The sequence below is a fragment of the Etheostoma spectabile genome, unplaced genomic scaffold (genome assembly GCF_008692095.1).
Source record: "Etheostoma spectabile isolate EspeVRDwgs_2016 unplaced genomic scaffold, UIUC_Espe_1.0 scaffold00006708, whole genome shotgun sequence".
Taxonomy (NCBI): domain Eukaryota; kingdom Metazoa; phylum Chordata; class Actinopteri; order Perciformes; family Percidae; genus Etheostoma; species Etheostoma spectabile.
The window spans coordinates 1-12030 of record NW_022603415.1 but is presented as its reverse complement, the minus strand read 5'-3'; positions in this window follow the sequence as shown (position 1 = coordinate 12030).

The following is a 12030-nucleotide window of genomic DNA, read 5'->3' as shown; positions in this document are numbered from 1 at the left end:
GCTAACAACGGAGCTAGCCCGGCGTGTTAACGCATGCGCTGCTCGGGCTTCTATTCGCTTATTGTTCGCACGCACTCTGGCTGCCGTGTAACAGAGCAGTTATTAAGATATTTACCTGAACACGTGGGGATTCACCTGGAGCTCTGTCTCCAAAAAAAACTCACTTAGAAGCTCGGCAGCAAAAACACACAGTTATCCCATCGCCAGCCCCAAACTTCCGGTTGACTTTAAATCGGGGCTTTTCAGATTAAAAGTCTAAAAGACAGAAGGCTGCCGCCTGCAGGTCATGTAAATAAGGACTACTTTTAGCATGTATAGAGCAGCATATCTCCACCAGACTCCATGTAAATAATAACTACTTTAAGCATGTATAGAGCAGCATATCTCCACCAGACTCCATGTAAATAATCACTACTTTTAGCGTGTACAGAGCAGCATTTCTCAGACAGACTCCATGTAAATAATCACTACTTTTAGCGTGTATAGAGCAGCATTTCTCCACCAGACTCCATGTAAATAATCACTACTTTTTAGCGTGTATAGAGCAGCATATCTCCACCAGACTCCATGTAAATAATCACTACTTTTAGCATGTATAGAGTAGCATATCTCCACCAGACTCCATGTAAATAATCACTACTTTTAGCGTGGGATCCTTGCTGAAAGTGTACTACACCCAAAAGCCAAAAATATATCAGATTTATAAAACCGTGCGCATGCACATCTGTATGTAATATTCCGTTTATAAATCACACATTACCTACAAGTGTGCATATGTGAATCAGCGTCTTATCCCTCCCTGTACACGCCCATTTTAAATGTTAATAATATGTTGATATTTAAAGCATAACTTGTGTATATTCAACCTGGACTCCATCCCCCCCGTGGTTCTGTGTATGCAGTAGCATTTTGAAATACAATCTTTGAGGGGCAGGAAAACAGTGTAAAGACCTCCGAACTGGAGTGATGTGAACATTGAGTTAATATATACATTTATCATAACTTAAACCATAATTTCATACAATCATAACTTAAGAAATGTAATCACGATATTAACACATATACACACACACACACACACACTTACTTTCTACATTTTCAGGATTTCAAATATTTAAATAATATTTAAGAAAGAAAAATTCTGTTATTGTTATTACTACACACATGTCAGGTTGATTTAATTACGTATACTCTATATTACATATTATTTTGTAGTTTTTCCGTTGTTGTTTTTTGTAACAGTTAAATAATTTATTTTGAATGTGTTCAGTGTTACAGTCAAAATAAAGTTTTTTAAAATCTGTTGACCTACTTTAATTCTATTGGTTGCTGTTAACTTCCCGTCCAATCAGCTGTCGATGTGAGGGCAGAGGGGCGGTCCTTCGGCGGTGACGAGTAGAACGACCGTTATCCGTGATGGTGAAGAGAATCCGTTATCTTTACAGGACGCTGATTAGCTGCACTTACTGAACCGGACAGAAGGTAAACATTCATACATTCATCCATTTCTATATGTAAACATATGGAAAACATACATATGTGTGTGTGTGTGTGTGTGTGTGTGTTAAAATCGTTTTACATCCATACAGTTTGTAAAAGTTATGATACCAACAGCTGTTAGCATCGTTAGCCCGCAAGTATCGTTAGCATCGTTAGCAGTTAGTGTAGCACAAGCTAAAGTCCTTGTCGAGGGTGACCAGATGTCCCCGGTTTCCGGAAACAGTCCCCGGTTTTGGTGACCTGTCCCCGGAAATGTCCCCGGTGTTCACTGTGGCTGACAGACCTAAAATTGGAATGAAAGAAAGAAAACACTGACCCAACTGGCCTAACTGGCTCTATTAGCCTACAAGCTAGCACTAGCTTGTAGGCTAATAGAGCCAGTTATTAGTTGTTTTAAATGAGTGAGTGAAACCATAGACAGTTAAAGAAGTGGACCAACAGGTCCCGTTACTCCGGACGGAGACCAGTGAAGTCTATTAGAAGCTCTTTCCCGGTGATGCTGAGCGTTACTGCGCAGTCTCCAACTGAGCCTGAAGACGTAGATGTGACGTGAGCAACCTGTCTGAAAGTTGTAATGGTACGTACGTAATTACTGCTAACTAACATGCTAGTTAACATTAACATAGGCACAGGCTAATTACTGCTAACTAACATGCTAGTTAACATTAACATAGGCACAGGCTAATTACTGCTAACTAACATGTTAGTTAAAATTAACAGACACAGGCTAATTACTGCTAACTAACATGCTAGTTAACATTAACATAGGCACAGGCTAATTACTGCAAACTAACATGCTAGTTAACATTAACAGACACAGGCTAATTATGCTAACTAACACGTTAGTTAACATAGGCACAGGCTAATTACTGCTAACTAACATGCTAGTTAAAATTAACATAGGCACAGGCTAATTACTGCTAACTAACATGCTAGTTAACATTAACATAGGCACAGGCTAATTACTGCTAACAAGCACGCAAGTTAACATTAACATAGACATAGGCCAATTACTGCTAACTAACATGCTAGTTAACACTACATAAAAGAGACACAAAAATACAGTTAATCAACATTGTATCGTCTTATAGTCTAAGACAGCGGGGGGGGCAGAAGGTTACTTCCGGGTGTGAAGCAAAAGGTTTCATTCTATATGTGAGATGCCAGACTTGACCTAATCATTTCTTTAGAGGGGGGGGGGACAATAGGGCCGTCCTGATCTACTCTTCACTGAGACAACAGATGATAATTAAACAGCTTGATATGGAGCATTCACCACTGAATTAAATCAAATCTTCTCTACCCAACTGCAGCATACTTTAGCATAAATACATTGTTTTTAACTTTTCATAACTCAACACTGTCAACGGGCTTATCTGCTAATGTTAGCTACCGACAGTTACCTTGGAACAATCCAGCAAATAGACCAAGCTTTAATGCGTTGCCTGAAATATATCTTCAAACCAACAAACAATTGCTGATTTTTTATGTTTTTTGAAATGTGATCATTTGAAGCTTTTCCGTGTTGTACGTTAGGGAAATAGATATGAATCCCAATTACTTTGGTTTCTATTGAAATCAGGATTATTTAACAGGATCCCTTGTTGTCTCTTAGAAAGATGTTTTCATTTATTAAAGTAAAAAACAGCTTTAACTGGGATTTTTTGCTTTGTTCTTTTACTGTAGAAGAAATGCTCTGGCTTGTTTGTTTTCTTTAAACCAATCAGAATAGTTGTGGGCGGGGCTAAGCTCTGGATGCAACAACTTTGGCTCTGCTACATAGTCTCAGGAAGGAACTGTTCATCTTGATAGAAGAAACACATGTGCATGTTGACAGAGAGCAGACACACACACACACACACACACACACACACTATTTCAATGTGCTGCATCCATGGCTTATCAGTCTGTGTAACATTACTTCGTCCTCAGCAATCCTGCTCCAATCACTCCCAAAACATCCCAGTTAGATATAAGATGGCGTTACATATCCTTTGGGAATCTTTACAGTGATTCCCTTAAGAAGTGACCAGGTCTGCCTTGTTGCACCATCAAAACGTCTTTCTGAACTTTCCATTTCACACAGGAACATCTGGAGATGTTCTGCTAAATGATGTGTGGTTGGTCCAGGCTACTGTGCTTGTAGCTTGTAGCTCCAGTTAATGACTTTTGGGCCTTACATTTTAGTAGTTCTTTCAGTTTGAATGTAGGAGATACTTGACACTCTGGAGTCCTATGGATTGGTCCCTCATTAGCCCTTGCATTTTCTCCATTCAAACAGAAGATTTTAATCTAGTAAAACATGGTCAACTAGAATTCACTCACACCTCCCATTAGTTCTTCTTACCCTTGTAATATTATCTCTGCATGTCCCCCCCCTCCTTGGGTCTACAAAAGCACCTTCAGAAGACGGCAAGCTGGCGACCGGAGCAGGAAAGGAATGCAAGAAGGAGGAGGAGGTGGAAGAGGAGTATGAGGTGGAGAAGGTTTTGGACCGCAGAGTGGTGGAGGGAAGAGTAGAGTTTCTGCTGAAATGGAAGGGCTTCTCGGAGTAAGTATGAGTCTATAATATTAATGCTTGGTGTTCTTGGTCCTGATACACTGTGTGTATATATATCATTATCATATAACTCAATGCATTTCCTTTATTTTCATGACTATTTACATTGTAGATTATCACTGAAGGCATCAAAACTATGAATGAACACATGTGGAATTATGAAAAGTGTGAAATAACTAAAAACATGTCTTATATTCTAGTTTCTTCAAAGTACCCCCCCCCCCTTTACTCTGATTACTGCTTTGCACACTCTTTGCATTCTCTTGAATGGTATTCACCTGAAATGGTTTCCCAACAGTCTTGAAGGAGTTCCCAGAATGCTCAGCACTTGTTGGCCCTTTTGCCTTCACTCCAGCTCTCCCCAAACAATCTGGATTGGGTTCAGGTCCGGTGACTATGGAGGTGCAGCACTCCATCACTCTCCTTCTTGGTCAAATAGCCCTTACACAGCCTGGAGGTGTGTTAGGAGTCATTGTCCTGTTGAAAAATAAAATGATGGTCCAACTAAACGCAAACGGATGGGATGGATGTCGCTGCAGGATGCTGTGGTAGCCATGCTGGTTCAGTATGCCTTCAATTTTGAATAAATCCCCAACAGTGTCACCAGCAAAGCACCCCCACACCATCACACCTCCTCCTCCATGCTTCACGGTGGGGAACCAGGCATGTAGAACCCATCCGGTCACCTTTTCTCCGTCACAGAAAGACACAGCGGTTGGAACCAAAGATCTCAAACTTGGACTCATCAGACCAAAGCCCAAATTTCCACTGGTCTAATGTCCATTCCTTGTGTTTCTTGGCCCAAACAAATCTCTTCTGGTTGTTGTGTCTCCTTAGCAGTGGTTTCCTAGCTACTATTTGACCATGAAGGCCTGATTCTCCTCTTAACAGTTGTTCTAGAGATATGCCTGCTGCTAGAACTCTGTGTGGTATTCATCTGGTCTCTAATCTGAGCTGCTGTTAACTTGTGATTTCTGAGGCTGGTGACTCAGATGAACTTATCTTCAGCAGCAAAGGTGACTCTTGGTCTTCCTTTCCTGGGGCGGTCTTCATGTGTGCCAGTTTTGTTGTAGCGCTTGATGGTTTTAGCCGCTGCACTTGGGGACACATTCAAATTTTCCGGACCGACTGACCTTCATTTCATAAAGTAATGATGGCCACTCGTAGGGATGTAACGATATTGACGTTATCGCGCTATCGCGGTGGTAAATGTGTCTCGATATCGTCGTGGTTTGGTTACGATAATAAAAGGACAGGTGTCTGTCAAAAAGCAAGAGGAATAAACAGTCCCGCGGAACAAATCATTGTTAACTACATAGACCATGATCCTTTGCGTTGCGTCGTCATACCAACCGTACTTAAGCCAATAGGATTGCACGCGGCACGCTGTCCACACGAGCTCACAGCAAGCCAGCATGGCCGACAGCGATACTTGTAAGGATGAAGACAACAACAACCCCGAAGTTGAGATTGTGCCAGCCCCTGCAGCTTTTAAGTCAGATGTCTGGAAACATTTTGGTTTCGCCGTGTCAAAAAACGCAAAAGGAGAGAAGGTGGTGGACAGACAATGGACTATATGCAAGCACTGCCACAGGAAACTTCGATACAACACGGGAAACACAAGCACTATGCGAAGTCATCTGACGACTCATCATCCAGAAAAGTTTGCAGATTCTCTCACAAAGAATGTCCTGTCCGGTCAAAAAACCCTGAAGGAGGCATTTTCAACAACTATGCCACACAACAGCGCGAGGGCTCAAGAAATCACGAGGTACATCGCGGAATACATCGCGTGTGATTTACGTCCCTTTTCTGCTATAGATGGTAAAGGATTTAAAAGGTTAGTGGCCAAGCTTGAGCCGAAGTATCAAATGCCGTCGCGGGCACATTTTAGTCAAACTACAACAAATAAATAAATTGCCTGTTGACTGGCAAAAGCAGAAAAAATGTGTGTATTTTTTTGCTATTATCATCACAAACACTATCGTGAGCTATTTAACAATACCGTGAGCTTTTCCACAATATCGCAATAAATATCGTACCGTGAGGTCAGTATCGAAATTGTATCGTACCGTGAGATTTTGATATCGTTACATCCCTAGCCACTCGTTTCTCTTCACTTAGCTGATTGGTTCATGCCATAATATGAATTGTAACATTTGTCCAATAGGGCTGTCGGCTGTGTATCAACCTGACTTCTGCACAACACAACTGATGGTCCCAACTCCATTAATAAGGCAAGAAAGTCCACTAATTAACCCTGGAAATGCACACCTGTGAAGTGGAAACCATTTCAGGTGACTACCTCATGAATCTCATTGAGAGAACACCAAGGGTTTGCAGCACTATCAAAAAAGCAAAGGGGGGCTACTTTGAAGAACTAGAATATAAGACATGTTTTCAGTTACTTCACAGTTTTTTGTTAAGTACATAATGCCACATGTGTTTATTCATAGTTGTGAGGCCTTCAGTGATAATCTACAATTTAAATAGTCATGAAAATAAAGGAAACGCATTGAATGAGAAGGTGTGTTCAAACTTTTGGCCTGTACTGTGTATGTGTGTGTATGCAAATAATGTACAGCATAGATTACAGCATTGTATCATGCCCTCAAAGGATCAATGGATTGTCTAAAAACAAAGTGTGAGGAGATGTTCTTCTGTCTGCACTCACCTTTCCAGTGAGGAGAACACATGGGAACCACAAGACAACCTGGACCTGGACCTTATCACCGAGTACATGCAGAAACACAAGGAGACGGAGGAGAAGAAGAAGGAGGGCAAGAGGAAAGGTGTCAGGGAGGAGGAGGTGAGTGAAGGAAAGAGGGTACTCCAGACAGAAGTGTCCCAGAAATCTAATCTCAATATTAATGAATGCACACAGAGGGTTTCACAAATGTCTTTTAGGATTTATATATTATACCATAATTCCTCAAAGAAAAACCGGTAGTCAATTAAACTGCGGCCCTCTGATAGTGCTGCATTACCATGGTTACCATGGTTCTGCAGCAATGGAACTTACATACATACATACATACATACATGCAAAATAGTAAGACTAGGCAATTCCAATTGCTTTGGCGAAAGAATGCGGATGACAGTTGGCTTGAGTCCAGTAGAGCAGACGGCTCTGCAGAGTTGCGTAATTACGACTTCATGACTTTTCATGAACAGCTGAAGGAGCGGCGGTGTACATAGCAGAAACCCTGTTGTGCGTCTGTCCTATACCGTGGCGGGCCGCCATCAACATATCAACACTAAAAGATGGCAGCAGTGGCTCAGTAGTAGAGCGGTTGCCTGCCATTTGGAAGGTTTTTGGTTCAATCACTGCAGTCCTATGTCAAAGTCAAAAACACTGAACTCTGAGTACGGGGTGTACTTGTACAGCAGCCTCGGCCCCAGTGTACTTGTGTGTGTGAATGGTTCCTGTATTATGTAGAAGAACTTTGAGTATTCGTTGACACTAGAAAAGTGCTAAAGAGAACAGTCCATTTGTCGTTTTAGTCCAAAGAGAACTCGGGTATCATGGCTAAGTTTTAGTCAAACCATTTTTGTCTTTTTTTAAATATTTTTTACACAGACACATGTTAGATAAGAGCCAGGGCTCCTGGGCTCTACAACACGTTGTTGTGCGGCTCAGGCAGAGGGACCGCATAGTTAGCTAACGTTAACTTTTCCCAGACAACGGTGTTGGATTTGCTTTTTTTGCGGACTAAACGCTGCTCTGGCTGCTCTCCTAACGTCTTTACTCGTGCTGAGTTTTTAAATTCCACTGGATGCCCCCCTGACTGCTGAGAGGTTTTATGGCTTCGGGAAGGGCAGATGTGCGCATGCGTGTGTCATTCAGAACACTAGACAAAATAAGAGTGTTCTTCAATACAGAAATTTTTTTTCTCGATTATAATATATTTGTGATCGTTGAAGTCAAAATCTAAATTAAAATCAAAATACAATTAATTGCACAACCCTCACTAACGGTAAACATATCCTTTGGGAATCTTTACAGTGATTCCCTTAAAGAAGTGACCAGGCCGGCCTTGTTGTACCATCAAAACGTCTTTCTGAACTTTCCATTTTCACACAGGAACATCTGGGCTACTGTGCATGTAGCTTGTAGTTCCAGTTAATGACTTTTGGGCCTTACATTTTAGTATTTCTTCCAGTCTGAATGCAGGAGATACTTGACACTCTGGAGTCCTACGGATTGGTCCCCTCATCAGCCCTTGCATTTTCTCCATTCAAACAGAAGATTTTAATCTAGTAAAACACAATTATAATTCACTCACACCTCCCATTTGTTGTTCTAACCCTTGTATCATTATCTCTGCATGTCCCCCCCACCCTCCTTGGGTCTACTAAAGGCACCTTCAGAAGATGGCAAGCTGGCGACCGAAGCAGGAAAGAAGAGCAAGAAAGAGGAGCCTGCAGCAGTGAAAGAGGAAGAGGAGGAGGAGCCTGCAGCAGTGAAAGAGGAAGAGGAGGAGGAGCCTGCAGCAGTGAAGGAGGAAGAGCAGGAGGAAGAGGAGTATGTGGTGGAAAAGGTTTTGGACCGCAGAGTGGTGAAGGGAAGAGTAGAGTTTCTGCTGAAATGGAAGGGGTTCTCAGAGTAAGTATGAGTCTAGAATATTAGTGATTGGTGTTCTTGGTCCTGAGATATATAATATATTTACATATTGCAAATAAGTGTCAGCATGGTATCATGCCCTCAAAGTTGAAGGTTTGGTATTTTGACACTAAAGTGCAGACCCACAAATAACCTTAAATAACCTTACAAGATGGCAATAGAAAAAGGAATAATAGGAATGATAATTAGAGTGAGAATTAATTGTCTAAAAACAAAGTGTGAGGAGATGTTCTTCTGTCTGCACTCACCTTTCCAGTGAGGATAACACATGGGAGCCACAAGACAACCTGGATCTGGACCTTATCACCGAGTACATGAAGAAACACAAGGAGACGGAGGAGAAGAAGAAGGAGGGCAAGAGAAAGGTGTCAGGGAGGAGGAGGTGAGTGAAGGAAAGAGGGTACTCCAGACTGAAGAGTCCCAGAAATCTAATCTCAATATTGATGAATGCACACAGATGGCTTCACAATGTCTTTTAGGATTATATATTACCGTAATTCTGGCTATACAAGTTTTATTTAGCAAAAACAACAACCTAAACAACAAAAGGTCAAAGGTCAACTGGTGCCCCTCATTGCAAATGCCTATCAGGAACAATGGTTCCAATTTACTTTACTGGAGTAGAGCTGTTCCAGCAACATGAAGACAACACAGGTAACCCCTACAGATACCAGTGAAAGCTAAAAATCTTGGGAAAATGTTACATTTACAACTTTCCGGCACAAAAATCCCGGATGATCCCAATTTGTTACCGGCTGGCTAAAGGCTGGCAACAAAATGGAGGCCACACATAAATGATCAAAGTAGTTTATTTATCACAAACTAACCAACAATGGATGCATGGATTCCCATAATGCACTCCATAATAGTGATGTTGGCAGATAATTAACCTCATGTCGTCCTCGGGTCAAATGACCAGTTGTCCTATATCAATGTTCTTTTTATCCATCCATCATCCATCTTCATCCGCTTATCCGGTATCGGGTCGCGGGGGCAGCAGCTCCAGTAGGGGAACCCAAACTTCCCTTTCCCGAGCCACATCAACCAGCTCCGACTGGGGGATCCGAGGCGTTCCCAGGCCAGGTTGGAGATATAATCTCTCCACCTAGTCCTGGGTCTTCCCGAGGCCTCCTCCCAGCTGGACGTGCCTGGAACACTCCCTAGGGAGGCGCCCAGGAGGCATCCTCACAGATGCCCGAACCACCTCAACTGGCTCCTTTCGACGCGAAGGAGCAGCGGCTTACTCCGAGCTCCTCTCGGATGACTGAGCTTCTCACCCTATCTCTAAGGGAGACGCCAGCCCCCCTCCTGAGGAAACCCATTTCGGCCGCTTGTACCTGATCTCGTTCTTTCGGTCATGACCCAGCCTTCATGACCATAGGTGAGGGTAGGAACGAAATTGCCCGGTAGATCGAGAGCTTTGCCTTCTGGCTCAGCTCTTTTCGTCACAACGGTGCGATAAACGGAATGTAATACCGCACCGGCTGCTCCGATTTCTCCGACCAATCTCACGCTCCATGGTCCCATCACTCGCGAACAAGACCCCAAGGTACTTAAACTCCTTCACTTGGGGTAAGGACTCACTCCCCACCCGAAGAAAGCACTCCATCGGTTCCTGCTGAGAACCATGGCCTCAGATTTAGAGGTGCTGATCCTCATCCCAGCCGCTTCACACTCGGCTGCGAACCGATCAGTGAGTGCTGAAGGTCACAGACGATGATGCCCTCAGGACCACATCATCCGCAAAAAGCACGATGAGATCCCGAGCCCACCGAACTGCAACCCTCCCCGCCCCGACTACGCCTCGATATCCTGTCCATAAATATTACAAACAGGATTGGTGACAAAGCGCAGCCCCGGCGGAGGCCAACCCTCTCCTGGAACGAGTCTGACTTACTGCCGAGAACCGGACACAGCTCTCGCTTTGGTCATACAGAGATTGGATGGCCCTGAGAAGGGACCCCCTCACCCCATATTCCCGCAGCACCTCCCACAATTCTCCCGGGGGACCCGTCATACGCCTTCTCCAGATCCACAAACACATGTAGACTGGTGGGCATACTCCCAGGCCCCCTCCAAGATCCTTGCGAGAGTAAAGATCTGATCCGTTGTTCCACGACCAGGACGGAATCCGCATTGTTCCTCTTCAATCCGAGGTTCGACATCGGCCGAACCCTCCTTTCCAGCACCTTGGAGTAGACTTTACAGGGAGGCTGAGAAGTGTGATACCCCTGTAGTTGGCACAAACCCTCTGGTCCCCCTTTTGAAGAGGGGAACCACCACCCCGGTCTGCCACTCCTTAGGCACTGTCCCAGACTTCCACGCAATGTTGAAGAGGCGTGTCAACAAGACAGCCTCAAACCAGAGCCTTCAGCATTTCTGGACGGATCTCATCAATCCCTGGGGCTTTGCCGCTGGGGAGTTGTTTGACTACCTCAGCGACTTCCACCAAGGAAATTGACGACAATCCCCCATCATCTCCAGCTCTGCCTCCACCAAAGAGGCGTGTCAGCTGGATTCAGGAGTTCTCAAGTGCTCCTTCCACCGCCCTATTACCTCCCCAGTTGAGGTCAACAAGGTCCCATCCTTACTGTATACAGCTTGGATGATTCCTCGCTTCACCCTCCTGAGGTGGCGAAACGGTTTTCCAGAAGCACCACTGGTGCCGACCGAAAGTCCTTCTCCATGTCTTCTCCAAACTTCTCCCACACCCGCTGCTTTGCCTCTGTCACAGCAGAGGCTGCAGCCCTTCGGGCCCGTCGGTACCCTGCAACTGCCTCCGGGGTCCTCGAGACAACATATCCCGGAAAGACTCCTTCTTCAGTCGGACGGCTTCCCTGACAACGGTGTCACCAGGGTGTTCGTGGGTTACCGCCCATTGAGGCACCTAAGACCCTAAGACCACAGTCGCGAGTTGAAAGTCCGTCGGACAGGGGCCTCCTCCAGACGTTCCCAGTTTACCCGCACTACCGTTTGGGCTTACCAGGTCTGTCCAGAGTATTCCCCACCCCCTGACCCAACTCACCACCAGATGGTGATCAGTTGACAGCTCGCCCCTCTCTTCACCTGAGTGTCCAAAAATACGGCCTCAGATCAGATGAAAAGATTATAAAATCGATCAATGAACTTTGGCCTAGGGTGCTCTGGTACTACACGTACACTTATGAGCATCCCTATGTCGAACATGGTGTTTGTGATGGACAATCCATGACTAGCACAGAAGTTCCAACAACAGAAAACCACTATGGTTTAGATCAGGGAGCCGTTCCTCCCAATCACGCCTCTCCAAGTATCTCCATCATTGGCCACGTGTGCATTGAAGTCCCCCAGCAGAACTATGGAGTCC